Source organism: Triticum urartu, chromosome 7A (assembly GCF_056163025.1).
Source record: "Triticum urartu cultivar PI428250 chromosome 7A, HENAU_Tu73, whole genome shotgun sequence".
Lineage (NCBI taxonomy): Eukaryota > Viridiplantae > Streptophyta > Magnoliopsida > Poales > Poaceae > Triticum > Triticum urartu.
In genome coordinates, this window is record NC_141879.1 from 710,939,548 (window position 1) to 710,945,874 (window position 6,327).

A 6,327-nucleotide genomic window follows, 5' to 3' on the forward strand; every position below is an offset into this window, starting at 1 on the left:
CCTTGTTCATGATAATTGTCTACTGTTCATGCTATAATTGTGTTATCCGGAAATCGTAATACATGTGTGAATATATAGACCACAACATGTCCCCAGTAAGCCTCTAGTTGACTAGCTCGTTGATCAACAGATAGTCATGGTTTCCTGACTATGGACATTAGATCTCATTGATAACGGGATCACATCATTAGAAGAATGATGTGATGGACAAGACCCAATCTTAAGCATAGCACAAGATCGTGTAGTTCGTCTGCTAGAGCTTTTCTAATGTCAAGTATCTTTTTCCTTAGACCATGAGATTGTGCAACTCCCGGATACTGTAGGAATACTTTGGGTGTGCCAAACGTCACAACGTAACTGGGTGACTATAAAGGTGCACTATGGGTATCTCCGAAAGCGTCTGCTGGGTTGGCACGAATCGAGACTGGGATTTGTCACTCCGCATGACGGAGAGGTATCTCTGGGCCCACTCAGTAAAACATCATCATAATGAGCTCAATGTGACTAAGGGTTGGTCACGGGATGATGTGTTAGGGAACGAGTAAAGTGACTTGCCGGTAACGAGATTGAACGAGGTATTGGGATACCAACGATTGAATCTCGGACAAGTAACGTACTGATTAACAAAGGGAATTGAATACGGGATTGATTGAATCCTCGACATCGTGGTTCATCCGATGAGATCATCGTGGAATATGTGGGAGCCAACATGGGTATCTAGATCCCGCTGTTGGCTATTGGCCGGAGAGTTGTCTCGGTCATGTCTGCATGGTTCCCGAACCCGTAGGGTCTACACACTTAAGGTTCGGTGACGCTAGGGTTGTAGAGATATTAGTATGCGGTAACCCAAAAGTAGTTTGGAGTCCCGGATGAGATCCCGGACGTCACGAGGAGTTCCGGAATGGTCCGGAGGTAAAGATTTATATATAGGAAGTCCAGTTTTGGCCACCGGGAAAGTTTCGGGGGTCATTGGTATTGTACCGGAACCACCGGAAGGGTCCCGGGGGTCCACCGGGTAGGGCCACCTATCCCGGAGGGCCCCATGGGCTGAAGTGGGAAGGGAACCAGCCCCTGGTGGGCTGGTGCGCCCCCATGGGCCTAGGGTTAGAAACACTAAGGGTGGGGGCGCCTCCACCTGGCTTGGGGGCCAAGCCACCCCTTGGCCGCCCCCCCCCCATCTAGAGGGGCCGACACCCCCCTGACCCCTATATATAGTGGAGGGGAGGGAGGGAAGCCGCACCCCAAGTCCCTGGCGCCTCCCTCTCCCCCCGTGACACCTCTCCCTCTCGTTGGTGCTTGGCGAAGCCCTGCCGAGATCCCGCTGCTTCCACCACCACGCCGTCGTGCTGCTGGATCTCCATCAACCTCTCCTCTCCCCTTGCTGGATCAAGAAGGAGGAGACGTCTCTCCCAACCGTACGTGTGTTGAACGCGGAGGTGCCGTCCGTTCGGCGCTCGGTCATCAGTGATTTGGATCACGACGAGTACGACTCCATCAACCCCGTTCTCTTGAACACTTCCGCTCGCGATCTACAAGGGTATGTAGATGCACTCCCCTCTCCCTCGTTGCTAGATGACTCCATAGATTGATCTTGGTGATGCGTAGAAATTTTAAAATTCTGCTACTTTCCCCAACAGGAACATTTGCCTCAGGTCCCGTGTCATCAAGAGTATGACTCTCTGACTGCAAAGACACCATTACAGGGGCACCACGGGCTAATGACTGACCTGCCACATTGTCATGGCTCATAGGGTTACCATCACGACTTGCCTGCGTGTAGTAAACAGATCGACCACTTTCTGCCCAATTTCCTTGTTGTATGCTGGGTTGCTGCTGATCCATATCATGAGGAAGCTCATTGAGATCAGGGCGCAACTCATTGAGATCAAACATTTTTTTCCTTTTTTTGGATGCTGCCACACACTCCCTGCACATATATAAAAGAAGAAATTGATGTCATCAGTTGGTAACCACAGAAAAAGTGTTTCAAACAACCTAAAATTTTAGTAAATAGGCATTTGCACACCATTTTGTGATATTCTTAGTTCCAAAAGCAACATGACTGTAGCATAATCTTTATTATAATAGTTATGAATTTTTTTGTTTGCACAGAGTTGTTATATTAGTTGCACAGTTTGCAGTAAATAGCTGGCAAGAGCATGACTTCTTTTTACTACAGAGTTTTCTAACTTTTTCCTTTTTGTTTTGTTGCAATGATCTGTAGGTTTCCGTTTCGCAAGGAGCTCTTTTCATATTTTTCTGCACATAATTGGATGTTACATTTGATAAGGAAAATCCAGGTGAAAGAAGAAAGAAGAATTGGAGGACAGATTATAGTTATATGTTTTTCATCGCCGTTTATGTTTCTAGTTCTGGTATATTTGAACATATTAATATGGTTTGCAATAGGTGTGGGACCAGAATATATGTGTGAGACAAAATTATATGTGTGAATATGTTAATATGGTTTGTGGCTTCATTAGCCATGGACAAAAGTTCTTGTGTTTTTGCTGTTGCACTACAGATTTCTGGTTTTCGCTAGAATAGACGTCTCAATTGCAAGGATGCATTTTTCCACTTGGCCAGCATACATATTCAGTTGGACAATCAATGTTTTTAGTTGACTAGAATAGATGTCTCAGCTGGCCAGGTTGCATTTATTTCAGTTTTTGGCCAACATGCATGTTCAGTTGGACAGTTAATGCATTCAGTTGGCTAGAATAGATGTCTCAGTTAGCCAGGATACATTTTCTCAGTTTTTGGCCAACATGCATGTTTAGTTGGCCAGAAAACATGTTTTTATTTGCACATATACTACAGTTTTTCTAAAGTGTTCACTCACAAACATCTATTGCCAAATATACATGTTTAGTTGGCCAGAATACATGTTTAGTTGGCCAGGATACATGTTTTTTAGTTGGCCAGAAAACACGTGAGGTACAATGCATGTTTTAGTTTTGGCTAGCATGCATGCCGAGTTGCCAGGATATAGGTTCAGTTGGCTGGGATGCATGTTCAGTTGCACATTTATGAATTTTTCGTTGCATATCTATTGGGCAGTCAATTTTTGTTCATTTTGCAAACAATAGCTACAAGTTGGTAGAATGCATGTTTAGTTTTTGGCTACAATGCTTTATTGAGTTGGCTTTAATCATGTTTTAATTGGCCAGAGAACTTATTTTTAGTTGGCTTGTTTAACACATTCAGGTGGTAGAAAATTGTATGGCATGCATCAAGTAGTTTTTGGCTTGTTTAACACATCCAGCAGTAACATCAAGTAGGCTGGTGTGATGTGCCAGATTCACCTCTTTTTTGAAGTAGCTTCTTCATGGATTTGTCCTAGATCTATGGAGAAGGGGGTTTACATATGCCTATGCAGTAGAAGAAAGGGGGAAGTGAAGAGGGGCAGAGGGGGCTTACCTACTTGATCTTACTGCCTGGTATGGCTCTGATCACCCTGCCCTTAGATCCTTTTTTTTTGAAGCAGCTCCTTCTACTTTGGGGCTTCCATGGCGGCTGTGTAGGAGGAAGAAGGGCTGGGGGCGATTCTGTTGGATCTGCTTCTGGCGTGGAGAAGAAGAAGAAGGCAACGTGGGAGGGGCTGAGGCGTGGGGGCGTGCGGGGCGTGGGTGCGAGCTAGGGACAGCTGGCCACGTGGGGCGGTTTCTGTTGGCGGCCGTTCGATCGGTTTGTTTTGGTGGCCAGTCGATTGGTCGGGTAGGTGGCCTTTCTTTTCTGTTTCGCGGAGGATAAGGAGTTTCCCTTTTCAACCGGCCGCTCGGTTGCATTAGTGGGCAGCCGGCCGCCCACTAAACGCGTCCAACTAAAAACCTCCGGCCACGTCGTGCCCACATGCAGCACCGCCTGGACCCTTGACTGGAATCGTTTTAACAGTCATGAAAGTTGATAGATTTGACAATCGACCAATCGAAGAAAGCAAAGATGGTGCTCTCACGCGTGTGCACACCCACCATGCATCCAGGCCGACAGGCGCATATGCACCCACGGCCCCCGACCCCGGGCCGGGCCCCAAGTGGGTTAGCACTACCTCATTAACGTCTGCTGAGAGAGAATCGATGGACTGTCAGAATAGGAAAATGACTGAACGACTACCAGTCGGTCATTAGCACCCCGGCCGGCCGCGACACTCTCTTAACGACTTGTCTTCACGAAAGCACGTGCCAATAATGAAGCTATCGTATAGAGCACCTCTGATCTCACTAGTCGCTAATGAGATCCTGGTGTCTCGTTAATCAACGAAAGCCTTTCTCAAGTCTCAGGCGCGCCTGATCCTGCACGCTAATTGAAAAGATCCTGGTACCTTGACGCAAATTGGTGCTAAAAATAAAATAAAAAAGAATGAAAGGAGTATCTGCGCACTACATAAACTGGTGTCATGGGACATGTCTAAGTATAGATTTTTCACGGCGTTGACGGTTGTGAAGAGAGTCATGGTGGCTACGACCGGAGACCTGTAACGGCAAAGAGGAGTTTTGGTTGCATTGAAAATAGGGAGCCGCGATCTCCGAAGTGAAAGCCTAAAGTATGATCTTCATTGGTTGTACTTGGCAATGGTCTTGCAAAGACATTATTTTTGGGATTTCAGACCCTCTTCAGGATGGAAAATTTCAAGACCTTGATCGGACGACGACAACTGTGCATTGTTTCCCTCTTGAAGGCGTTGCATTTGGAGAACCCTTCCTGTAGTCCGGGTGTTGTCTTTGGTGATGGTTAGAGTCTTGATTTTGCGAGTGTTTCATCACCGCGACAGGGTATTTGTTTTTATGTTTCTCTATTTTTTTTCCTTGGCTAGGTGCATCATTGATGTCTTTCGATATTCTATTGATGCAGAGCCTGGGTGTAATTGGTACTATGTTCGTGATATTAATATATTCTCTTTATCGAAAATTCTGCGTGCAGTGTAAACATTCCCCACTCCGGCGGTTTGCTGCGCTGGACTCGACTAGTGGGGAGTGCCAAACAGTAAAGAGAACGGTGACAGGCCCTAGTCGGGGAGTCCAGAAACAGAAACAGTAGAAAGAAGAGGAAGAAAACGGTGAGCCCTAGTCGAGTCACGAACCACCATGGGAACAAAGACAGAGGAGGCGGTGGCCTGTCCTGTGTCCTCTACTGACCTTGACCTGGAGCGCACGAGAGGGCGTGCGTGCGTGCGTGCGTGGGCATGGCAGCGACCCTTCACCGCCGTGCCCCCGACACATTTTCCACCGGGGCAGGGCAGCGCGCGCACGCACGCGCACACGGCGCTCTCCTCTGACGACGGCCGAACCACCCTGCCCGGCGGTCCGGGGGGCAGCAGGAATCCGCGCCGCGCTGTCCGCCTCGCTGCCTGCCGCTGCACGCCCATGTGGCCCTCCCTCCCCACGCTCGCCCGCATTATCAATTGCTATCTTCTTCCACCCTCGTCCATCTCCCTCACCTTCAACCCTACTACTAGCTGGCTCTTGTGTGCCATCCGGATCTGGATCTAGCCTCCTCCCCCGTCCCTATATATAAGCCCACCCTCGTGCCGTGTTCCGCCGTGCCGAGAAGAAACCATTAGCCAGAGTCAGAGTTCAGCAACACTCCTTCACTAAACCTTGCTCACTTCCAACGATCATTAGCCAGAGTGAGAGAGTGTTGAAGAAAAGATGAAGCTTATGGGGAGGAGCCAGAGGAGAGGAGGAGGCTTGAGCAAGACCTTGAAGGAGCACAAGGCCAGGCTCTACATCATCAAGCGCTGCGTCGTCATGCTCCTGCGGTGGCACGACTGACTCCCTCCCTCCCTCCTTCCATTCCATGGATGGTGTCTGAAGCGAAGATTTCTTTTTCTGATTCTGAATCTGTGATTTGATCGTGCTGTGCCAGAATGGTGTCGGCCGGCGAAGGTTGTACATACAAAAGAGGCCAGCTAATTATAGAAGTAGAAGTAGCAGCAAAGCAATAGGGCTAGGATATAGCGTTCGTTGATTCACCACATCCAGTCCCAGCAAGTGTGTCCCATTGCACTCTTCTTGCATCACTGAAGAATATACTGGGCTGAAAGAGAAGGAATAATCACTGGATCCATCGCTTGTCCCCGTGTCTCGTACCAAAACTTGTGTGATGCAACTGCTATTATTAACCACCACCAGGGCCTCCGATCCGTTGTCGCGCGCCACCGTCCCACGCTGGATTTGCTGCCTCCGCCACCCTCACCGTCGTCCCAGTCCCACACGGGAGCGCGCCCCTTCTTCTCTCCCCCCTCATCTCGCGCTAGGTCGCAGCAAGGAGAGGGGGCCGAAGAGCAAGTCGCCGGAGAGGAGAAGCAAGGCGGTCCAGGCCACGCAG

At 48.7% G+C, this 6,327-nt stretch overlaps 1 pseudogene; it reads left to right on the forward strand.

The window, feature by feature from the left end:
* The first annotated feature begins 5,274 nt into the window (after nucleotides 1–5,274).
* LOC125521631 (small polypeptide DEVIL 4 pseudogene) lies at nucleotides 5,275–6,066 on the forward strand (annotated as a pseudogene).
* The last annotated feature ends 261 nt before the right edge of the window (nucleotides 6,067–6,327 follow it).